Consider the following 26,794-nt stretch of genomic DNA (forward strand, 5'->3'; position numbering starts at 1 on the left):
CAAATAAAACAGCTTAATGTGAAGTGGCTCAGAGCAAGGTGCAATTAGTATTAAGAGCAGCACACAAATGACTTAGAAGATAAGTACTGTGTGTACTGTACTTTCACAAGGCAGGTCCCAACTATTTCTGTAATTGCTAGGTTTCAACATGGTTCTATGGCTTTTAAAAATTTTAGTGACATATGAATTCACATTACTAAATATTACTAAGTTACTGTAGTAGAATGGAAATTATACATAAAGAGACTCCATTTTTTTAAAAACATAAACAACAGAAATAGAGCAACAACAAAAAAGAAGAGTTAATATGAGAGATGTTGTCTTTATTCTTTGGCTCTCTGTTACCAAGATACTCATATATTAAATGGACCCAGGGAGACAAGGATACGGGAAAGCCAGCTTCTGTGTGATATATTGAAACTGGCAGGGCCAAGGTGCAACAATAGTAGCATTTATTTGTGTCTTCTTCAATCTCTTGTAGTTTTCAATATACAGGTCTTTCACCTCCTTGGTTAAATTTATTTCTAGGTATTTTGTTCTTTTTGATCTAAAAGTAAATATAATTGTTTTCTTAATCTCTCTGAATGATTGTTCATTATTAGTAAATAGAAATGCAACAAATTTGAAAGGTATTAATTTTGTATTCTTCCATTTTACTTAATTTATTAATTCTAAAAGTTTTCTGATGTAGTCTTCAGGATTTTCTACATATGATATCATGTCATCTGCAAATAACAGCACTTTTACTTTTTCCTTTTCAATTTGGATGCCTTTTATTTCTTTTTTTTTTTAAGTTTATGTATTTATTTTGGGAGAGATGGAGAGAGCACAAGTGGGGGAGAAGCAGAGAGAGAAGGGAGCAGAGATCGAAAGCAGGCTCTGTGCTGACCATGCGATTATGACCAGAGCTGAAGCTGGATGCTTAACCAACTGAGGCACCCAGGTGCCCCTGGATGCTTTTTATTTCTCTTGCTTGACTAATGGCTCTAGCTAGGACTTCCAAAACTATGTTGCATAAAAGTAGAGAAAGATGGCATCCTTGCCTTATTCCTTGTTTTTTAGCTTTTTTTAAAGTTTATTTCTTTATTTTGAGAGAGAGAGAAAGTAGGAGCGTCAGAGAGAGAGGAAGAGAGAGAATCTCAAGCAGGCTCTATGCTTAGCCTGATGTGGGACTCAAACTCAAAATCATGAGATCATTACCTGAACCAAAATGAAGAGTCAGACATAATCAACTGAGCCACCCAGGCACCCCTATTCTATTTTTTTTAAAGTTTATCTCTTTTGAGAGAAAGAGAGAGAGAGAGAGAGAGAGAGAGAGAGAGAGAATGGGGGTGGGAGCAGAGAGAGAGAGGGAGAAGAGAGAATCCCAGCAGGCTCCGCACCATCAGTGCAGAGATCTATGCAAGCTCAAACTCACAAACTACAAAATCATGACCTGAGCAGAAATTCAGAGTCAGACATTAAACCAACTGAACCTCCCAGGCACCCCATCTCATTCCTGATCATAAAGAAAAAGTTTTCAGCTTCTTATCATTGAGTATCATGCTAGTAGTAGGCTTATCATACATAACCTTTATTATGTTGAAGTACATTCCCTCTATACACACTTTGTTGAGAGTTTTTATCATAATTTGGTGCTGAATTTTGTCAAATTCTTTTTTTTAATCTATTGAGATGATCATATGATTTTTATCTTGCATTTTGCTAATGTGGTGTATCATATTGACTAATTTGCAAATGTTGAACCATCTTGCACCCTGGAATAAATCTCACCTGATGATGGTATATGATCCTTTTAATGTATTGGCAAATTCAGTTTGCTAACATTTTGTTGAGAATTTTTCCATCCATGTTCACCAGGAATATTAGCCTGTAATATTCTTTCCTTGGAGTTTTTTTGTCTGATTTTGTTATCAGGGTAATGCTGGCCTCAAAAAATGAGTTTGGGAGAATTCTCTATTCTTCTAATATATAGAAGAGTTTGAGAAGCATTGGTGCTAACTCTTCTATGAATGTTTGGTAGAAGTCACCAGTGCAGTTGTCTAGTCCTGGACTCCTATTTGTTGAAAGGTTTTTGATTACTGGTTCAGTTTCCTTATTTAGTAATTTTTTAAACTGGTTTAGTAATTGGTCTGTTTGGATTTTATATCCCATCATTATCTAGTCTTGGTAGGTTGTATGTTTCTAGGAATGTATCCATTTCTTCTAGGTTGTCCAATTTGTCAGCATATAATTGTTCATAGTAGTCTCATGATCCTTTGTATTTCTATAGTTGTAACATCTCTTTATTTGCGTTTTTAAAAATCTGAATCCTCTCTTTTTTTTCATGCTGAGTCTATTTAAAGGTTTATTTACATATAGTTTTGTAAATAAAAAAATTGTTTATCTTTTTAAAGAAACAGCTCTTACTTTCATTTATCTTTTCTATTACTTTTTTAGTCTCTATTTCGTTTATTTCTTCTCTATTCTTTGTTATTTCCTTCCTTCTACTAACTTTGAGCTTTATTAATCTTCTTTTTCTAGTTCCTTGAGATGTAAAGTTAGGTTGTTTATTTGAGACTTTTCTTGTTTCTTGAGGTAGGTATATATACTATGAGCTTCCCTCTTAGTACTGCTTTTGCTGCATCCCATAAATTTTAGTATGTTACATTTCCATTTTGATTTTCTCAAGGTATTTTTTTATTTCCCTCTTAATTTCTTCTTTGACCCTTTGGTTGTTCACTTTAATCTTCACATATTTTGTGAATTTTCCAGTTTTTTCATGTAATGAATTTCTAGTTTTATACCAATGTGGTCAGAAAAGATGTTTGATATAATTTCAATCCTTTAAAATTTTATTAAAATTTGTTTTGGTGGCTTTGGGAAAAGATCCCATGTGCCTTGAGAAGCATATGCATTCTCTCGCTTTTGGTTTGAACATTCTATAAATATCCGTTAAGCCCATCTGGTCTAATGTGTCATTTAAGGCTGATGTTTCCTTATTGATTTTTCTGTCTGAATGATATATCCATTGATGTAAGTGGGATATTAAAGTCCCTGAGTATTGTATTGCTATTTCTCCCTTTAAATCTGTTAATATTTGTTTAATATATATTTAGGTGTTTTATGTTGGGTGCACAAATATTTACAAATGTTATATCCTCTTGTTGGATTGATCCCTTTATCATTATGTAATGATCTTCATTGTCTCTTATTACTGTTTTAAAATCTATTTTACATGATATAAGTATAGCTACTCCAATTTTCTTTTTGTCTCTATTTTCATGGAATATGTTTTTCTATCCCTTCACTTTCATTCTGTGTTTGTACTTACATCTAAAGTGAGTCTGGTAAGCAGCATATAGATGGGTCTTATTTTTTAATCCATTCAACTACTTTATGTCTTTTGATTGGAGAATTTAGTCCATTTACATTTAAAGTAATTATTGTTGAGTATGTGCTTATTGCCATTTTGTTTAATTTTTTGACTGTTTTTATAGTTCCTCTCCATTCCTTCCCTCTCTTGCTTTCTTCCTTTGTTGTTCCATAGCTTTTTTTAGTGGTGTGCTTCTACTCCTTTCTCTTTATCTTTTTTATATTTACTATCAGTTTTTGTTTTATGGTTACCATAAGGCTTACATATATAACAGTGTGTATCTATAACAATTTATTTCAAGTTGATAACAACTTGTTTGATCCCACTGTAATCAAGCATTATTACTCTCCTCTCTGTGTTTTGTTTTTGATTTCATATTTTACATCTTTTTTATCTTATATATCCTTTAACTTATTACTGTAATCATAGTTATATTTACTACTTTTGTCTTTCAACCTTCATGCTAGCTTTATACATCATTAATCCACTGCCATTACTATATATTTACCTTTCCAATGATATTTATTCTTTCATATGTGTTCTTGTTTCTAATTACCACCCTCTTTTCAGCTTAAAAAAGCCTCTTTAACATTTTTAGTAATACCAGTTTAGTGATGATGAACTATTAGTTTTTGTTCATCCAGAATATTCTTTCTCTCTCCTTTATTTCTGTATGATAAATTTGCCAGGTAGAGTATTCTTGATTGGCTGTTTGTTTGTTTGTTTGTTTTTCCAGCACTTTGAATATATAATGCCACTCCTTTCTGGCATTATACGAAGTTTCTGCTAAAATATCTGCTGGTAAGGGAGCCTGGGTGGCTCAGTCAGTTAAGCATCCAACTCTTAGTTTCCACTCAAGTCATGATCTCTTAGTTCGTGAATTTGAGCCCCGCATCACACTCCTCACTGATGGTATACATGCTGCTTGGAATTCTCTCTCTTTTATACTCTCTCTCTCTCTCCGCCCCTCCCCTGCTCATGCTCTCTCTCTCTCCAAATAGATAAATAAACTTTAAAAAAAGAAATGAAAAAAATCTGCTGATAGTTTTATTGTGATTTCCTTGTATACAACAAGTTGTTTTCCTTTGCTGATTCTCATATATAGAATTTAATATTAAGTTTACAGCTAATAAAAATTATACTGGTTATATATAAGGTAAGTATAAGCCCTGGTTTGTCTAGATTACACTTAGTCTCCCAGTGTAATTTTCCTCATTCATTCACAACAGCATTCTGCTTTAGGTGATTGACTATACAATCACCTATTTATACAGTAATCTGTTACAAAAGAAAAGGGCAATTTCATGATACATTATAGTACAAAGCCCTTAAACTTCTTTAAAAAGCCAAGTTGGCAGAAGCTAATTCATGTCTGGCTTCAATTTTACCAGTAGCTTAAGTAAATTACAATATTTATTTTAATCAATTATGTCCAAAAGTTCTATAATTCTATTATATGACAAGCTTCCCAAAGGCATGCAATTAATAATATATCCCATATAGCTATCTGGTATCAGACTAAACTGTCACAGACTATCTTTAAAAATTTATTTGAGTCAATATGATAAATATAGCTATCTATTTTGAGTACTTTTCAAACACAATTTACAAAATTTCCTAGAGGAGAAAACATTTTCTTCTAAATTTGTTCAGTACTGAGGTGCCTGGGTAGCTCAACTGGTTAAGCCTCTGACTGTGGGTTTCAGCTCAGATTATGATCTTGCAGTTCATGAAATTGAGCCCTGCATTGGGCTCTCTGCTAACAGCATGAAGCCTGCTTCGGATTGTCTCTCTCCTTCTGTCTCTGTCCCCCTCCCCAGTCTCTCCCTTTCTCTCTGTCTCTCAAAATAAATAAAAAAGTACATTTGTCCAATACTGCATTTTATAAATAGCATCAAGCCTCTTCATCATATACAGTGTCTTCCATCTGTAAAATAGGAACACTATTATTGCTAAATAACCAGGGGGAAGGAAAGATTACATTCCTTTAATAAATGCTCTGGCATAAAAGTGCAAATTCTTACCCATATCTACTTAGCAGAGATATGAAAGCAAAATAGCTACACAGAAAAAATACCTAAAATATTCTTTGCTTACAGCTATTTCTAATTCAAAACATATTACGGAGTTTCTACTATTTGCCAGGAAGATGCACATTACATTTGTAAATAGACTTTAACTGCTGTTGATTCACCATCATAGCTTCATCTTGGTTCTAGCAAGCCCCCAATTGTTGTTTAGGATCTACTGTTTCTCAACTTCAGTCTGTGCTGTTGGAATGAGTTCCAAAAGAAAAGCATGTGAAGCATGAGAGAGGCCTGAAATAATTAATGTATTCCATCTTCCTGGTCATACCAGTTGGTCTCAGGATGGACAAACACGTGGCTCATACCAAACCCAGTACAACTAATCAGAACTAATCTCTGAGGCATTTCCTAAACAACCACTCTTTTCCAATGTACTTAAACCTAAGCGGATACAGGGATTTAAACTAGTACAGCCAAACTGTTCCCATATCAAGTCTGAGAATGACACCAACACAGAGAAAGGAGACACAAATCACATAGAGAGGAAAAACTGGGTCCTAATTTCCCAAGAGGTCCCCTGCATTCAGCTGTACCTAAATGTCTTCCTCTTGACTCTCCCTTCACATGAATGAGTAATTTCCCATTTTTTGTTTTTTGTCCTTTGCAACTTAAGAAACTAAAGACAACTAACTAAAGCTTGTACTTCCTTTTCCTTTTATTTCTGTATATCTTTTCACCATTACTATCTCTTCAATAATCATAAAGTCAAGTTAGTATTCATAAGAGAAACATTTTTTGTTGAAATATTATTGTCAACTATACAAAAAATTAGTGTTTCAAACTGATTCTCCAAATGATTGTTTTTCATCCGTGATGATGATTATTATGACATCCTCAGGAGGACCTAGCTGACTCTTATAACCATTTAACAGCCTTTTAAAAGTTATAAATGCTGTTTAATCATTAAACACAGCATGCAACTCATCTATCATTAGACTGATTAGTTTAATTACTCAATAAGCAGACAATTAACCATCACTTACAGAAGAAAATCCTAGAATTTTGTTTTATTGGATCATTCTAATGACATGTATACAATTCCACCAAACCAGAAGAGTGTTATGAGCTTTTATTAATAAACTGCTAAATATGTCTTTCTGTATTTCAATTATTAATACAGTTAACATTACAAAACTAAACTTTCTTTAGCAAATTCTTTGATAAAAACTCAATAAAATCAAGGCATTAAATGTCCTACATAAATATGTTATTAAAATACCATAAAAATTTGAAGGGGTGCCTGGGTGGCTCAGTTGGTTAAACATCCGACTCGTGATTTCTGGCTCAGGTCATGATCTCATGGCTCCTGAGAACTGACAGCACAGAGGCTACTTGGGGTTTTCTCTCCATCTTCTTTCTCTCTGTCCTGCCCCAGCTCACATTCTCACTTTCTCTCCAAATAAACTAATAGGCAACCGACAGAATGGGAAAAGATAGTTGCAAATGACATATCAGATAAAGGGATAGTATCCAAAATCTACAAGGAACTCACCAAACTCCATACCCAAAAAACAAATAACCCAGTGAAGAAATGGGCAGAAGACATAAACAGACACTTCTCCAAAGAGGACATCCAGATGGCCTACAGGCACATGAAACGGTGCTCAACATCACTCATCATCAGGGAAACACAAATCAAAACCACACTGAGATACCACCTCACAGCAGTCAGAGTGGCTAAAATGAACAAATCAAGAGACTATAGATGCTGGCGAGGGTGTGGAGAGACGGGCACCCTCCTACACTGTTGGTGGGAATGTAAACTGGTGCAGCTGCTCTGGAAAACAGTGTGGAGGTTCCTCCAAAAACTATAAATAGAACTCCCTTATGACCCAGCAATAGCACTACTAGGGATTTACCCAAGGGATACAGAAGTGCTGATGCATAGGAGCACATGTACCCCAGTGTTCATAGCAGCAATGTCCACAATAGCCAAATCATGGAAAGAGCCTAAATGTCCATCACCTGATAAATGGATCAAGAAGATGTGGTATATATACACAATGGAGTATTACATGGCAATGAGAAAGAATGACATATGGCCATTTGTAGGAAAGTGGATGGACCTCGAGGGTGTCATGCTAAGCGAAATAAGTCAGGTGGAGAAGGACAGATACCATATGTTTGCACTCATAGGTCTAACAGGAGAACAGGAGAAACCTAATGGAGGACCAGGGGGAGGGGAAGAGGGAAAGAGAGTTGGGGAGAGAGAGGGACACAAAACCTGAGAGACTACTGAATACTGAAAACGAACTGAGGGTTGAAGGGGAAGCGGGAGTAGGGAAAAGAGGTGGTGGTGGTGGAGGAGGGCACTTGTGGGGAAGAGCACTGGGTGTTGTATGGAAACCAATTTGACAATAAACTATTTTTTAAAAAAATTTTTTAATAAAATACCATGAAAATTCTAAGCATTTTATTTTTTAAAAGGCATGAATAGATTTAAAAGTCTATCTAATTTAAATAACAGATTAAGAATTTATAGGGGGGAACTGAATGAAGATGGTCAAAAAGCATAAACATCCAGTTATAAGGTAAATAAGTACTAGGGATATAATATGCAACATGATGACTACAGTTAACACTGCTATGTGATATATAGGAAAGTTTTAAGAAAATAAATTCTAAGAGTTCTCATCACAAGGGGGGAAATATATGTATTTTCCCCTTGTGATGATAATATATTACAATACATAATATTATTATATATTTTCCCCTGTGATAAGAACTATAATATATATATTCCATATATTATCTATTTCATAGGAGATGATGGGTGTTAACTAAACTTACTGTGGTATTCCTTTCATGATATATATAAGTCAAACGATTATGCTGTGTACTCTAAACTTACATAGTGCTGCATATCAATTATATCTCAATAAAACTGGAGGGGAAAAGAATTTACAAAATTAAATCTCAGATACTTTGGCAGAAGGCTTATTTATTTTTTCTCTTCTTCCCTTGAAGTCTGTCTTCAATTCATGCTTATTTACTTTAGCAGAAATAAGAACCAAGGTTGGAAAAGGAAGAAGAAAAGAAAGCTAACATATATCAGCACCTTCTATTTCAGGGACAGACTTTGTGGTAGATTGAAAATGGTCACAAATTCTTTGCAGCTCCTTCTATCAAAGAGTGAAGTCTCCACCCCTTTAATCTGGGTGATCTTGTGACTTGCTTTCACAAGTAGAAAGACGCATAAGCACCTTGGTAAGAGGGGTGGGCCTTGCAGCTTTCACTCCCACCCTTCTGGAATGTTGTGACATGGGTAAACAGCTCTGAGCTAGAAGGGCCCTAGGGGAGAAACAAGGTATTCCAACTCACAGCAAACAACTGCCAGACATTTGAGTAAAGCCATCATCCAGTCCCTACCATGCCACCAATGACTGCTACCATAGAATGGAGCCCAGGAGAGACTAACAGAATGACCAAGTTGAAGCCAAGGCCAAAGTACTTATCAACTGTTGTTGTTCGAAGCCACTAAAGTTGAGAGGGTTGGGTTGCTTTTAGCAATAAATAACTGATACAGTACTTTACATGGTTACTTCACATAATCTTAGTAAGAATCCTGTGAAGTGAACCAGGGCAAGCCCAGGTTTTGTGAGGCATAAAGTTGATGCAATTTGGAGTGTTCTCCTTAAGAAAAATATCAGGCATGATACAAAATTAAGAAAATAATACAAAATTATAAACACAAAGGACCTAAACATGTAGCACTATACCCACTCAAGGGGAAGTGTGATAGAGGAGAAATCAGAACAGAAAGAGGCTTAATAAAAACATATAACAAGGGACCACGTGGCTAGTACCCTTCCCAGGTAGTTTCATTAACTAATCTTCACTAATTCCACAGGAAATTCACTTCAACAGTTAACATTACTAATCCATCTTGCAAAGAGCAGCTACAACTCTGAGTGGCTGTCACTTGTCCTAGGTCTTGTGGATGGTGAGCTGAAGAGCCAGCATCTGAGTTCAGATTGCTTTGTTTCCAAAACATGAGCTCTTCGTACTACTCTATGTTTTCATTTTTACCTTGTGATCTATTTCACACCAAGTTCTACATCAATTGAAAACACTTCTACTTCAGTATCCCCAAGTATGCCCATGGAAATGGAAGCTCTCTGAAAGAGCCCCTCTAAGCATTTCTCTTCCCATGAAGTATGCTCAACAGCCCTGCGATGCAGGGGCAGAAGGACTTGGCCTTCTACCTACTTCTTTAATTAAATAAAGAAACTGCAGAGTGAATGCCCTAAACAATCAGGGACCCTTTTAGCTTTCTTTCTTTAAGGATCCCTTTTACTAGATGCCACCTTCCTCATAGGCAAAGTTATATAATGCCAAAAACACTGAGTACAGCTGTCTTGTTCTCCTACCAGGTATATGCCACTGCCACTGCACTTTTCTGTTCATTTCCCAGCATGGTCTACTCGTGCCTGATCTATTCATATCAAGTTTTTACAGGAAGATATCTAAACTTGCCTATGTAGAATAAGCCCTAAAGGAAGCCAGATTTTAATAATTTCTAATCCTTCTTTGTCCAGCTATATCCTCCACCGTTCCCTTTCCTTTCAAATGACCTCCACTAAAAACTGGTGAATCATTACTACAACCAGGAAGCCAGATTTCTTCTCACTTAACATTTACATATGCTGTTTGCATGGAATTCCTAGCTTTTCACCTCGGTAAGCTAATCCAATCAGCTGACCATTTGTTTTGCACTTCAGTGTCAAGGTCAGAAGTCCTGATTGCCAGTTATGCAGTAGTTTATTCAATATACCTACTCCTATCGGAGAACAAACTTTCTCTGTAAGGTTTAACCTTGGGAGAAAAATTAAGTTGCTGAGGAAAATAGCTGCAACTCTCTGCAGAAGTTGCTCTGGTGGTAATTTAAGGACATGCCAGGCAGCCTGGCGTAGCACAAAGAATGCAGAAAGGGATCAGAGATTTCAACTAGTCACCTGCCATCTCTGAGTCTCCAACCTGAGACAGTTGGTCAGGTAACCTTTCTAGTCACTTCAGCTGTAAAATTCTGTGAATCTAATACTGACTTTCTCCTTTATCCTTATCAATTTGATGGGGTTTTTTTAAATGTTCAATTTTCAATAAATATTTTTAAAGTATGGGAATTCTAAATATACAATCTTCTCAAAGTTAGACCATTTTGAAAAAACTTCAAACAGCCTCAACAAAATGTATTTTGACAAATAGTTTAAAGAACAGAATAATGCAGGTAATAAGCGCAAAGTCAAAAATACTGCTAACAATGGTGAAATCTTTATCTACAGGTTTGTTATAGAAACTTACAACAAATCAGTGAAATGTCCTTTAAAGAGGTTTTTATATCTTGTATGTTATATAAGCTACTGGGCTAGCTATAATCCTTCAATGTCCAACTAAAATACTCCAGATTTAAATTTTAATAAAATTCCAAATGATTTAAATAAAACATGGTCTTTGGTTCCTGGCCAAAATTCATTTTTATATCATTTGTAACTGCATATATACAATAAATGAAAAATGTTTTGAATAACATTCTGTTCAAAATAAATGTTTTTTGTATTTTTTCACATTCCTTCCATGCATATGTAGCTTTTGAGAGATTGTTTTTAAAAAGTAACATTCATAAAAGTATCACTGTAGTAACAACAAGCCAAATAGCATAAATCCAAGAACATATAATGCTAAAGAAATGTTAGCATAATTCTCCTCTTTCAATTTTCATCTTGTTTTTTTCACCCAAGAGAGACCTTTAATCAGAAAAATTCATTTCCATCTCATTTATAGAATGCCTTTACATGGTTTAGATGTCCACCAAGAAAGTAAGGGAAAGTTCCATCACAGCATTACTGTGACCTACTGGACTGGCCTATTAATCTCTAAGGGGTCCAGGAACTTCTAAATTTATATACAAAATATTGTGTTTATGCACATTTTCTCTAGGATCAATACAATGAAATGTACAATTAATCAACCAAATCAAAATTGCTTGCTGTGATTTTAAAGGTGAGTTCACAATCACCTTAGAAGGTAAGGCTTATGCAATGGGAGATAATTATTGGTGACTCTTGCTTAGATATGGCTGAATTCTCTTTTAGATCAAAAAGAGGCAGGTGGGCTAAAATAGATATCCCTATTGAGTAACATTCTGAAATGACATTATTTTATTGTCAAATTGTGCCATTTGAACAACTGATTGAGACACAGAGGTTAACCAGGACATTTATAGTCCAGTGATCAGAAGCAGAGTTGTTGACAATTTAGCCACTGATTTGGGCATTGGTTCTCCAAATCAGGACTCAGCTGAAGCAGGATGAGCCATAGTAAGGAAGGCTAGGACACAAAGACTAAATAGACTCACCCAGTTGGGAAAATATTTTGTCCTTGAGTGAAGAACAGCAAGTGCGCAAGCCTATGTAGGCAACCAGTAGCATTAGGTAAACATCTGAGTAATTAATTCTTGGCATTAGCAGGATGTGTCAGCGGATAAATTAAAACCCAACCAGCTAGGCAGTTCCAGAGGAACCAAGTAGGAACCCAGGCCAGGGTAACTAGACTTCTATAAGATAGAAGAAAGGCAATAATAGAGAAGTTTTGGTCAGAAGGAACAAGAAAAAGGTCTATTATCAGAATCAGACAAAGACATAGCATAACCAATGGAAAGTTGATTTCTTGTGAACAACCAGATTAAATCCCTGACTAAAAACAGGATTGCTACCAAAACCTAAAACATGGCAAAACTTACAGGTGTAGATTAAGTGGCTTGGCTTTGGCTCTGAAAAAATAGCAGTGTTGGGAAAGAGGGCAAAGTTAAAGTGAAGAGAGGACTTAGTCAGGTGGAGAAGAAGGGGTAAGCATTTCAGATGAGAGGAAATTAATGCCAGATGCCAATCAGAAGCACTGATGCAAGGAAAGACCTTGTTCTCCTAGTCCAATACTCAGTTTATCAAAATTCTTTCTGCATTTTCCTAAAATTAAATGAGGAAATCAGCTTAACTGACCTGAATAGTTATGAGTTTTTATTAGGTTATTTGCTCCCAGGATATTAACTGAAAGAGGGTCTTGGCTACCATAGAGATATTTATCCTAGTGTCTGGCTAATTCCACTATCTAAGAGAATATTCACAACGACCATAAGACTGGCTGCAAAACCTCTGTCTTTATCTTAAGCACAAGTAATTTTCAGAGTGGTATTCAACTTAAGCTCTAAACCAAGAAACCTAAGAGGAGGAAAAGCATAGCATTTTATTAACACCAAAAAAAAAGTGACATAGCATCCAATTGAGCCACTCTGTAATTAACTCAAGTAGATCTTGACTGCTAGTAATTTCAGGCCTTTAAATAATTCATATCTACCCACCTTTTCTCCTTCACACTTATACTCAAGAACAAACCTGTCTCTTCTACACTTCAGCAAAAAAGTGTAGTTTATATGTCCAAGTATACAAGTGTCATCCCAGTATACAAGTTTTTACATTATATGCATATAAACTACTTCTGCATGTATAAATTTCAATATAATTTATGTCATCCAGACAACTGAATTTCAAATTCTTACAAGATACATCATTTCAAGAACTGTAATGCTTAATAAAAGCTAATTTTAAAAGATTTTTTTTTTCTGGGAGCTAAAGCAGCATTAGCATTTAAAAGACTGGCATGAATCTGAGGTAATTTAAGGTAAAAATGTCCCATTACCCCTCTTTAGGAAATCTAGAGACTAGGCTGAGGCAGAGAGAAGCCCCACTCAGCTAGAAATCAATAAATGTTTAGAACTCCTGGACTGACTTGGGACTTTGTTGGGAAAAGGTAGAGTTAATCCACACCCGCACTGTGGTTAGCCATGCCTAATGCAGGACCCACAAGAAGCCCATGTTGTCCTGACTTCATTTCAGTTCAGAATACCCTATTTCTGCAGCAAACATTTCCTGCATACCTACTTGTGCCAGGAATTGTGCTCAGAGCTAAAGATGAGCTGCTGGGGCACCTGGGTGGCTCATTTGGCTTACTATCCAACTCTTGGTTTAGGCTCAGAGCATGATCTCATGGTTTGTGGGACTGAGCCCCAAGCAGGGCTAATTCTCTCTGCCCCACTCCTCACTCACACACAGTCACTCTCTCTGTCTGTTAAAATAAACACTTCTTTAATTAAAAAATAAAAGATGAGATGCTGAACTGACAAAGGGCCCACCCTATGGAATCTCCCAGCATTCACCCCCAGTGAATGTTAACATTTCAGATGCCAGGGCCCAGAGTAGGTCACCAAAATTTCCAAATGATTCTGATGTAGGTGGTATTTTTCAACCACACCCTGAGATACTCGTCCAGACAAAACTACTATATATGTCCAGAGAGATTCTACATATGTCCATCACCACTAAATTCCCAGCACTGAGCACATAGTAAATATTTCAGTATGTATGAAATGAATCTACAAACAGTAGATGGAAGAGTGAAGAAACAATCTTTATACAATAAGGTAGGTAGAGTTTTATATAATTATAAACTATAAAAAGCATGAAAGGGAGCATGTAACATAGCTCAGGGAGATGCAGGGCAACTTGGGACAAGGCAGCCCCTGAGCTAGTCTTGTGGGTAAGTGGGAGGGAGCCAGCAAGAGAGGATATTATAGAGGGGCAGCAAGAACAAAGACAGGTGAAAAACAGCAAGATTTGGGCAGAAAATACATGTTTCATTGCTATAGTCTCTTGAGGCAAGAAACGATGCTGAAGTTCTCTAACCCCCTCATCCCACTTTAGAGCAGGGATTATTATTCCTGCTTTATGAATGAGAAAGTGAGGCTCAGAGAGATTAAACTGGTCTTAGGAAACAGACTGACAGTGTCATGGACTGAATGTTTGTGTTCTCCCAAAATCTGTACGTTGAAATCCTAACCCCCAGTGGGATGGTATTTAGAGGTGGGCCTTTGGGAAGTGATTAGGTCATGAAGTAGAAGCCTTATGTCTGAGAATAGTGTCCTTATAAAAGAGAACACAGAGAGCTCTCTCTCCCCTTCCACCATGTGAGAGCACTGAGAAGATGGGAGTCTGCAACCAGGAAGAAGGTTCTTACAAGAATCCAAGTGTCTGGCACTGTGGTCTCAGACTCCCAGCCTCCAGAATGGTGAGAAGTAAATTTCTATTGTTTATAAGATACCCAGTCTCTAATCTGTTATAGCAGCCCAAACTAAGACAGGCAGTGCCTCAGAATTTTAGACACGGAATTACTGTATGATCCAGCAATTTCACTTCTGGAGATTATATATATATATGCAAAATAATTGAGAGCAGAGACTTGAAAAGATGTTGGTATACCCATGTTCACAACAGCCAAAAGATGGAAATAACCCAAATGTCCATCAACAAATGAATGGATAAACAAAATGTGACACATACATAGAGTGGAATTCATCATTCGGCCTTAAGAAAGAAGGAAATTTTTATATATGCTACAATATGGATGAACCCTGAAGCTATTTTGTTAAGTGAAATGAGCTGGTCACCAAAGGACAAATATTGTATGATTCCACTTTTATGAGGTATTCAGAGTAGTTAAATGTATAAAGAAAGAAAACAGAATAGTGGCTGCCAGGGACTGGGGGAAGGAGGGTTGGGAACTCTTCTAATAGGCACAGAGTTTCGGGTGGGGAAGGTAAAAAGTTTTGGAGACAGATGGTGTTCATAGTTATACCATGATATGAACCTACTTAATGTCACAGAACTAAACACCTAAAATTAGTTAAAATTGTGAATTTTGTTATGCTTATTTTACCACAATTTTTTTAAAAAAGAACATTTTTTAAACGTTTGTTCTAGTGGCTACACTGGGATGCAAGCACAGTTCTGTTTCCTAGAGAGACTAACTAGTTTCCTCCTCAGAGTCAAAATAAAAGAGGTTTAACAAGTTTGGCCAAAGCTACCAACAACCCTTAGAATCATAATATTAATGATCAGTGACTTGCACTTATCAACATCTCTGTATGTTTCTGAATATTGAGGAAAAAAATCAATGCAAAGATGAATTTTTTTAAATGAAAAGAAGCAATGCAATGCATTAATCCTGAAAGCAAACTGATTTAACAGGATGGCTACAGACTTTCATCTCCTCTTCTCATCTACCATCAATGCAGGTGAATGAGCCTCATAAGTGCCACCTATCTTTTAATCCCTACATATATGAGGATTTATTCAAAAGGCATAATAAGCAGAAAACAGTTACAAAGGTGGGAAAAGAGTATGCAGTCCCATGACACCCAGAGCCAGAATGGGCACTCTGCAGCTGATGTGTCGTGGGTCTGGCGAGCCGGCAGACTGCTGCACTCAGCGGTGCCATCTCCCTGTAATCCGCCCTCCCCCATCCCCTCCCCTCCCCTGCCACATTGCAGCTGTGCAGCAAGGGTTGCCAGGCACTGAGAAGCACTCTGCCTTGAATGACATTTTTGCCCTCGTCTACATGCTGTTATGTCTCTCTTACCTCCAACTATCACTACCCACTACATCAAACACACGGCCAAAGCCGTCACTGAATTCATTCACTGCATTTGCTACAGCTTCCAAATACACAGCAAAATCAAATGCCAGCTATCCTTACTTACACATGAGGGAAGTGTCATTTGGAAGTTGTTCTACATTCACCTTTCATTGCTAATGGCAAATCCAAATGCCAGGCCATGAGAGATTTTTCACGTGGCCTCACACTAGTGCAGAAACTCTCCTAATACGTAATCATCAGAACGTGCGGGAGAGGGAGTCAGGTGAACAGACTTAGGTGCCGGTTCTCCTTCTTCACTTGGTGTAGGTTTAAAGGCCCTTTGAAGTTCATCCAAAGCTGAAACCCCTCCTACCCTCCTGGCCTCCCCAGACATGCCTTTTTCTGTACCAGGACCGCCAGGTGGAGGTGGGTGACATGAAGTTGCTCCCCCTGGAGCCACTGCCTTTTCTTCCCCACTACCCCTGCTGCTTTTCACCACTTTCCCCCATTCTTGTCTCTTCTGTCTCCTCTCAGTTGTACCCAGGTTTTAGATATCACTGGAAAAGTCTTTCTTGTTATGACTTGGATTATGGAAAATATTTCTAGGAGCAATGCCATTAATGTGGCATTAATGTTCAGAGCACCACATCTTCTCATAATCAGCAATTATTTCACATGTGTTTTCAAATAAAGACCCCTGTAGTCAGGCACAACACTGTATTCCTTTTCAACTAGTTAAACAATACACCCATCAGTGCGCAACAGGAAAACCAGCGGTCAGGTGGGAGGCTGGCTGTCGTTTAATATGCATGAGCCACTTCACTACCAAAAACATCTGTGTTTTGGTTTTATTTTTGAATTTAGAAATGCTGCCAAAGTCTGAAATCTCCAGAAACCCTATCTTGACATCACAAAAATTACATTCAAATAGAACACATGAGGAAGACCTTGAGTAGCTAGGTATAACTGTTGTATAGACAGTATGACTTGGGAGAGGAAAGTATAAGTAATAAAGTAACTCTCTGAGTTACTTTACTGTCAATGTGCAATAGCCTTCCAGTTTATTCTCTTTATGAAACCCATATCTCAGCAAGTACTGCACAATCCTAATTTTTCTCATTCCAAATATTACCCCATCTTCTATGTGTTCTCTATCTCACACAAACACACACATATGTATTACAACAATTTGGCAGTCACATATTCTGGATTCCAGGCAGGATTTACACTTTCTCAAATCATCCCCACACTCCTTAAGTTCATATGTTTGGAAAAGCACTTAGCTCACTGTCAGAACTGAGAAAAGTTTAATTACATTGAAGGCAAGAGAAATGATGAGGTGTAACAGAGAATGAGATCAGTGCCCTAGAACAAAAGGGTTAGAGCTGAATGGAACCTTGGAGAAAATCTGATTCTGCTTTGTCATGCTGCTGCTAATGATGGAACTCCTTAACCTCAGAAAGGTTAAATTACTTGCCAAGGGAATGCCACTACCGTGCAAGTGGGCCAGGCTTCCTGGCAGCCAATATGTGCATGCATGTTTGTGTTTAATGGAAGCAATGAAAATTTGGGTGAGAAGGTAACATCGGATGTGTGCTTCAACTGTCAGTGGCACTTCAGGAGCAGGGAGAGAACTTGAACCAGCCTCTCAAATGATAATTTACTCTCATTTTAATGATCTCTCCGGAGAGGTCTTTCTTTGGTAGATATTTTCACATTTGCTAGAATTGACTTAAGTCCAGTTCACACACCCTAAAATTAGATGTGTCCAATCTCCTTTGAACCCTCTTGAATTCTACCTTGTCAAGTTTCTTCCCCTCTTCCCAGCCCACCCCACCCCACATGGAATATTTTAAGAAAAAAATATTTTATTTTACAATGTCACTCTTCTACTATTATGTTTTCTTAAATCTCTTGCATTAAACCTGTATTACTCTTGTAATTGGAGAAAAAAATACTGATACATTTTTAAATCTCCATTACTCTGTATCAACCGAACATCTTGTAATTAGTTAGATCAAGATCAGTAAATATTTCTCTAAAATTTAAGGCAAAGTTTAAGAAAGACTCTCCCCATACACATACACACACACAAAAACTATTTTCTTTTCCATTATTATTTTGTTGTAGTTTTTAAGTCACATATATGGCAAAATGCCAACAGTACAGCAAACCTACTGTTCCCTGCATTTGCTACTCTCTTGCCTGCTACCATCATCCAGGGATTAAAAGTGGCAGGGAGGAGGGTTATACTCTGTGGACTGTGGCCTTGGGAACAGAGCCTGGCCTACCCTTCAATTCCCTCAATACCAAATCTTCAGCATCAACTCAGTCAAGCACCTATGGCATGAAAGACACCTTGTGGAGTCTATCAGAACACAGAGACATACAGACCTGTGAGTATACTGTTTGACTGAAGGGGCCATTCCCTCTAGTTAAAGAAAAGAATTTTTCTTCTCTTGCTTTCCTGCTCTATCCCCGAGGGTCAGGCAGCATTTCTCACATCTCCATGGCCTTCTATTTCTCCAAGTAAAGATTTGGCATTCCAAACACCATCATAAGGATCAGGTCCAAACCAACATGTCTGATGTTAGGTGGTTTGATGGTCCACTTGCCTTGAAAAGTCTTGACCTTGTCTGTTTCCATAGCCATTTATTCTGATTTATCTTCTCAATCCACCCTTCTGCAGGATTTGCTGTGGATAACTTTCTACAAAGTGTTTATTTTCCTTCTCTGTTTCTTTTGTGAACATTGTTCTCCAACAGCAGTTTATTACAGTTTGCAACAAATGATTGTCCCCATTTACATCAAACATACCTCAGCTTGGTCCTTGTCAAATTAACAAGAAAAACCCTCAGAATGGGAAGGCTTCAATAAGCTCACTTTTTATCCCCTTTCACAAGAACCCATTTCTAAGTTTCAATTTCTAAAATGTGCAAATTTTATTGGGTAACCTGGATTTCCACATTTTCTTCTATGCTTTCTTTTCAGAAATGTTAATTCTCTCTCCGTGACTCTTTATCACAAACAGCATGTTCACGTAAAAGTTCATGGTTAATGAGTGCCAAAACCTCACCTGGGCCAAGAGGTCTGCGTGCTCCAAATCCAGTGTTTTCCTTTCAATGAAACAGAAATTTCAGAAATTCATCTCTTTACACTGACTCTACCTACTTTGATCTGTCTTAAATTCCCTGGCATACTTTAATACTTATATGTGTGCTAGTAGAATTCATTCAATTTATTCTATCGTGTGGCTACTAAGTAGTTTGGTCAACTTTAACACTTTAGAAGTCTGATTATAGTTTCATTTCATTTAGCTCTCTTTAGAGACTGGGATAGGAAAAGTCATCTTAAGTTGCACAGCTGCACTCTCTGATTCAAGCTACCTAGCAACGGTCAAAATACAACCCAAACCACAAAGGTGTTTGAAGCTGCATGTGAAAGCTTACTCTAAGACAGATACAGCAAACTCTTCTACTGTCTTAAATGCAGCCTGTCATTTCAGCACGAGTATAATGGGGAGAGAGGCTTGTGAGTGAGGAGATGTATTCTGGTGGTTTAAAATGTTTACTTTAAAATGAGAAATGAAATTTATAAAATAATCAGAGCCAAACCATTAAATTCCCATGTTTCAGCAGAAGGAGAAAAATGACTAATAATTCTAATTCTTCCAAATGTCAGTATCAGTGGAGATGTGTCTTCACAGAAATTCACAGAAATTCAAATATCTGTTTCTTTGGTCAGAGTGCTTAATCCCATTCCTTGAAAACTCATGTTTCAAAGTTGCCTTGGAAATAAAAGTGACAGATCATTTACTGACTGCATTGCTGGGGAACTATAGTCACATTATGCTGTCCCGGAGGTAAAAGTAAAACGATTCTCACTATAAAAATAAAAATATCCATTGTGCAGCTCTTGGGTGGCTCAGTCAGTTGAGCATTTTTTTGGCTCAGGTCATGATTCCAGGGTCCTGGGATCAAGCTATGCGGAGCATGGAGCCTGCTTAAGATTCTTTCTCTCTCTCCCCTTCTCCCTCTGCCCTTCTCCCCTGCTCACATTCTCTCTCTTTCTCTCTAAAATAAAAATTTTTAATTTGAAAAACTTTTAAAAAATTAAAAATTATATATATATATCCATTATGTGAAAGACCACTAGAAACTGGTAATAGAGTTGCCTCTGGAGTACAAGGGATCTGGGGCTTACTCTATTATACTCTATTATATTATTATATTATATTATATTATTCCATTGAATTTTTCCATGTTCACTTGTTACTTTTACAATATTAAAACAAGAATTAAGAAATAGACTGACCTGAATGTTGCACAGGTTTAATAAGATTATCCGCCTGGGCTCAGCAATGGAAATATATTTATACTGGTGCCTGCAGACAATCACAGGTTCCTACAGTAAACATTCCTCCCAAAGTGCTTTCTGACCATATTTAAAAAATACAGCTTTTCTCACTGGGAGTATTGAGAAAATAAACTGGAGTTCTATTTTGAGAATTCAAAGTACATACCATTCATGCAAACGAAGGAACACACCTTTGCTCAATGACCCAGCCCTCCGCTTCATAGTTACACAATGTGGAAAAGAAGCCGTAAGTCTTATACCAGCCGTAGAACTGCACAATTTCCTAAATCTTTCCCTAAAGAACAGGCTCTACTTTTCATCATCAATATATTAAACCCATAAAATATTTCTGAGGGTCTGTCATCTATGTCTCTGCTTTGCCAACATTTATCATCAAACCACATTTGTGCAACTTTTCTTTTTTGCCTTAAATAGTTGCACTACTTCTTTCTTATCAATGTAAAACTAAATTAGGAAATAATTATTTTGTAAATTGTAGAGAACTCAATGCATCACAAAATATCTTACCTTTTAATCCCAATTATTCTTAGTTCTTTACTGAATTTGCCAGCTTCTTGAGGTCTAGCGGATGCCATCTTATTCATTTTTGTCATTCTCCTGACTAAATTATATACTGTTCCTCAAACGCAGGAATTAGAGCTCCTATGTCATTTTCTTTCCCTACATCTTGATTTTTTTATGTTATGAAATTTCTACAAACATTAAATGATTCAAATCTGAAAACATGGAAATCAAATTGACTTGCTTTTTAATCTCTTAGAGCCTATATATGCAGCACCTAAATACTCACTTATCTGCCTTGATCTGAATAGAGTTATGTATCTATATGTATTTTTACATCAGTGCATATATCTCTATCTCTATCTGTATATTCAGATCTATAGATCTATACATATAGCTATTTCTCTACCTGTCTATACATGGTCTCTGGGTCCAGATATACATATGCGCCTCTATCTTTTCCTTCTTTACTTTGCATACATTTTTTTAATGTTTTTTAATTTTGAGAGACAGAGAGAGACAGCGCAAGCAGGGGAGGGTCAGAGAGAGAGACACACACAGAATCCTAAGCAGGCTCCAGGCTCTGAGCTAGCTGTCAGCACAGAGCCCCACACGGGGTTCAAACCAGAACCGGAAACGTGAGATCCTGACCTGAGCCGATGCGGGAAGCTGGAAGCTTAACCGAATGAGCCACCCAGAGGCCCATACTTTGCATATATTTTAGAAGAGTTTCTTTATCGGGACTCTCCCTATCATTTCAGACTTGTCTGAAATAAAATTGAACAGCTTGAGCTGGGCCAAAATCTCTTACTTACCCAACCCTTGGTCTTCCCATAACACACAAAGCAAAGTATCTTGAAGAGTAGGCTTCAATTGACAACAGAAGTAAATGAACAAGCCTACATTAAAATTCAGATTTGAAAACATAAAATATATTTTATCTCACCTATGGTGTATGTGGAAAGATCTCCAAAGCTGACAAAACTGAAATTATTTTCTCACCAAAAGGTTACTCTTTGCATTTTAATCAGCCAATGAAGTTTTGCAAAATCTCTGAAGATGAAGTACCATACTGATGTGACATGGGGAAAGTAAATTGGATGCAAAAAAGCTTCTGAAGAAGGTGAGCCAAACTAGCTTCAATTCATCCAGAAGTTTCGAGCTCTGTTTTTGAAATGCTGCCAAATTTCAGGATAAAATAAGGAAATTTCCCTTTCCCTTTAGCCAACTACTTAATTTACCTTTCTTAAGACCCATTCTTTCCTTAAAAACCTAGAGTCTTTAGTATTTAGAGATGATCTTATGTTTTTATTATAATATTTTATAGACAGAGATAGTCTTCTGCTGCCAGGCTTTAAACAGTTTTTGTAAAGAAGAAAAATAAATTCAGACAGTGTTTCTGTTTATATTTATTTTTCCAGAATTCATCTCTAATAGTATTTCTAGTTGTATTCCACAAAAGTAAAAACCACACACACATACAAAAGGAAAAGGAAAAAAAAAAAGAAAAAGGAAATGCAGTTTTAGAACATTCTAATGCAATTTTGTAAAATAATATATGAGTAATTTTTCTGAATAGTCTAACCGGCTTAACGGGCTCCCTAGAGATATGAAATATAAAACTTGCTTCTTTAAACATTTTACTCCACAATGCAATGTATTCTTGAATATCATATTAAAGTAGCTTGTTAGAATTATTATTTAGAGTGTTGTCTGTATGACATGAACTCTGTGACTGGACTATTTCTAATGGTTGTTTTCAAAGTTTTTCATAAAACTATCCTGTACACCATTGACAGTTAGATAATAAATAATAAGTCTGTGTTAGTGAAATGTTTTTCTCTTTAAGTATTTAGGGTAGCACTGGAAAAGACTACCTTCAAAAATAGATGTAAGAAATAATGTGGTATTCGACATACCTTTTATAAAAGTTGACAACAGCATTGGGGATTCAAACTAAATAGAATAGATATATAAGGCACTACTGAATAGTTTTCTACTTAAATATATATTAACTATATATATAGTTATAATGGATTGTTCCTTTTTACAATTTTACTAGCTGTCATATTTCGAAGATAAAGTAAGTTCCTATGAGAATTCTCAAAGTAAATTTAGATGAATCAGGGAAAAACTATTCACAGATGAATTTCAACTGAACCATTAGTTCTACTGTGGATCAGGGTGTGGCCCACCTCTGGCTCATGGTACTGACATATCCATGTAGATCCAAGTCAGTTCCTGTCCTGCCAACTCCATTCCTCCCCGATGAAATAGGAAGGGTACCTAGCAGACACTCCACTGCTGCTCAGCCCTTTAGGGCAAATGTCAACCATTCTTTTATATTTCCTTTGAACAGTGTCCCCAGACTTAGGTCCTAATGGTATAGAAGTACTTAACATAAACAGAAGGCTTTTTAAGAGTTTTTCAATTCATGAATTTTTTTCTAAAGGAAACTGAAAGCATACTTCTGTTCTTTGTGACCCAGTATGTCTCAAGTTAGAAAGTCATTCATCTCCTGAAAATCCCAACCTTATCCTTTCCCAAGGCTAAAATCAAGGAAATACCTGTTATCTAGATTTTCTGCCTCTTGGAAGTAAAACTTAAATATTAACAATGAAAAACATTAGGACTCTCATGATTCATTAGTTGCTTAAGTGCGTTTCTTTGAAGACGTTAAAAGCTCTTCAAATGTAGAATTACATGGGCCTTCCCTTAGCTAAGTGAAGAAAGCAAAAGACAGTTTATCAAACTCTACCTTTTGAGACAACCAGCAGAAAACTAAAATCCTGAAAGATGATTGGCCAGCATTGCAAGTAACAATAGAGTTCAAACATATTCACAGATCCTGGGATGAGCTTCTTCAGAAACAGTCTCCTCTAAGACCAGTTTCCTTACTAGGTATTTTCATCTTTAACTCAACCTGCCAGTTTAAGCCACTGAGGAAAGAAACCTTATGCATCACATACAAATTTAAGAATACAAGAATTACTAATTCCATGGCCGTATTCAATTCACTTGTGACATTTTGTTCTTTAAAAAAGTCACTGATTATAACAAATTTTGAAAAATGTAATTGGATAAAGAAGCCCTCAATTTCCAACAGAAATATTGCTACTGTTTCCCTTCTGTGATGATGCTAAATTGCATAATATTCTAATTAGGATGAGAGCACCTGCCTGGCTCTGTCTGTAGAGCATGCCACTCTATTTCAGGGTCATGCGTTCTAGCCCCACATTGGATATAGAGCCCACATTTTAAAAATGTTAATAATAAGTAAATAAATACCTACATAAATAAGATGCCTGTTTTGTTCCATTTTCAAGATGGACCAAGTATTCCTATGATACTTAAGGACTGACATAAGCTTTTGGAATAAAACTCCCAAAATTTTCCCACAATATAATTCAAGCTAACTATGTTATCCTCTAACTTTGTGTATTGAAATTCTCCATTCACTTAGTTGATTCAATGGACCATCCTTTGGACACTACTGAAAGCCTTATCATCCACCCAACTCAATTCTGTTTCTCCATCTTGCATCCTTATATTTTCCCTTAATGCAGCCAAATTAGATTTTTCGCATCCATCTGTCCAGAGGAAATGATGAAGATATGCGGCCCGAAGTGCACTGAACTTAATATATTAATATATTCCTGATGCCCTTCAAACACAGATTCTTCCACCTTTAAGAAGCCAATGATTTTGAGAAAATGGCTAAGCAAGTGGAGACCACAGGGAGAGATAGCAACTAAAAATTATTAAACTTGATCAGTTTGTTAAACACTTTTAAAATATACTTACCACTAGAGGCACCCGGTAAGTGGTCAACTTCAACTCAGGTCATGATCTTGCGGTCTGTGAGTTCAAGCCCTGCATCACACTCTGTTGCTAACAGCTCAGAGCCTGAAGCCTGTTTCCTATTCTATGTCTCCCTCTCTCTCTCTCTCTCTCTCTCTCTCTTCCCTTCCCCTACCTGCTCTCTGTCTGTCTCTCTCTCTCTCTCTCAAAAGTAATAAACACTAAAAAAAATTTTAAATAAAATACACTTACTACTTAGGGAGTGAGATTTATAAATTGTGCCAACATTGTATTTTTTATTAATGTGCATAAATCTGTAAGACCCTACCCCCTCAGTCAAACTGGACCCTAAAATACCAACTATTGTTTCACTCACTCACTTCCATTCTGGTAAATAATTAAAGGTTGAGCAACTGGGCTCTGGAAAGACCCTAAGAATGTAACTCGATAACAAGCACGGTGACCTAAAGTTTAACTTGTTTTTCAAGATTCTGTTAAGCAATCCCACCCTTTTAATAAGACCTGGCTGAGGCAAAGTCCACAGGTGAAAGTCACCTAGCCCCTAGACACCTAAACATTGGAGGTGTCTAACTATGATTGGTCATTAAAAAAGACTAAGAACTTTAAAATAATAGGTTCCCACCAAAACTAACATCTGTGTATTACAATGTAATTGGCTACAATGAAATGCTGTAAATTGTAATTGGTTAACCACATGATGACCCACTTTGTCTTGCCAAAACCCTTACAACCCTGAGCTCCTGCTCGGTGGGGCTCTCTTCTAGGACTTCCAGCTACTCTACTTGGGAGGGGCCGTTAGGCCAAACTAAAATAAACCCATTAACCAACTCTCTTTGTGTTTGTAGATTCTACTCTAGGTGACTCACACTGGGAAAAAAAGGTCTAACAAACCCTTTATGTAGCTTCCTCTCCCATCTTTTGTCATGAGGCCCAGGGTATCATTTAAATTAGGATATCCTCTCTTCAACTCTTCAACATGGGTACAGCCTAAATTGTCATCCTTCTTTCAAAACCCATGCCCCTGAACTTGCTGAACTACAACCTTAAACTTTAATGCACAGGTGGCTTCCCTTTCCAAGGAAATTATAAACTCTTTGAGGGAAGACCCTATAATCTAAGCTTTTAAAATCCTTCATAGAAACCACTCCCTGATATTTGTCAATACTTAAATCAAAAATAGTTAAATATGTAACTTAACAATATAAGAACTGTCCTGTGTGCACAACTTGACTACTTGGACAGAAGACCTGTTTTATACATCTTTACCAGAACTGACAACATTTTGGCAAACTTAAGTTAAATCTCCTTTTATTTCTTCTGAATGTTCTAAGATGGAAATGTCAAATAGCAAACAGGACGAAAGAAAATAGATTGTTTTCAAACAGAATAATTTGAATAGGAAAAATAGAGAATAATTAAAAAAATAAAACACTGACCAAATGTTCCTAACTTAAACCACTATTTACTTTTCTACTGGCAATAGCTAAAATTTTTATTTCTATAGATATCAAAACACTTTTTAAAACTTCAATTTGTGGGGATGCGTGGGATGGTCAGTCAATTAAGCTTCCAACTTTGGTTCAGGGCTCAGGTCATAATCTCATAGTTCAAGTTCTAGTCCCACATCAGGCTCTATACTGACATCCTGAGCCTGCTTCAGATTCTGTGCCTCCTTCTCTCTCTCTCTGCCCCTCCTCCACTCATGCTGGCTCTCTCTCTCTCTCTCAAAAATAAACATTTAAAAACTTTAAAAAATTTTTTTAAACTTCAATTTTTGAGATACAGTAATTTACAATTTCTATTTTCCAAGGTAAAAAACAGTCATCTGTAACATATTGAAACCAGATGGGAATAAGTAAATCTGAAATCATAATACCCTAATATTAAACTATTTTTTGCTAACTCTTGCATAAGTCACTGAAATGAGTTAGTATTTTAAGAAGATTCTATATCTGTGATAATATTATTTATTAAACACTTATTATGAGCCAGATGCTTTATATACATTATCTCATCTTTGCCCCTCCCCCTAAAACAACACAATAAATTACTAGTTCCATTTTAATTTTTTAAGTATTTGTTTAACCATGGGATCATGACCTGAGTCAAAGTCAGCAGTTTAACAGACTGAGCCACCCAGGTGCCCCTATAGTTCCATTTTGGAGGTGAGGAAGCTGATGCTCAGAGA

General features: G+C 36.6%; 1 protein-coding gene across 1 annotated transcript in view; it reads right to left on the minus strand.

The window, feature by feature from the left end:
- PLCL1 (phospholipase C like 1 (inactive)) overlaps positions 1–26,794 on the minus strand; it is a 331,059-nt gene that overhangs the window by 278,246 nt on the left and 26,019 nt on the right. The gene's annotated exons all lie outside the window — the stretch shown is intronic.

Source organism: Suricata suricatta, chromosome 3 (assembly GCF_006229205.1).
Source record: "Suricata suricatta isolate VVHF042 chromosome 3, meerkat_22Aug2017_6uvM2_HiC, whole genome shotgun sequence".
In the NCBI taxonomy this organism is placed as follows: domain Eukaryota; kingdom Metazoa; phylum Chordata; class Mammalia; order Carnivora; family Herpestidae; genus Suricata; species Suricata suricatta.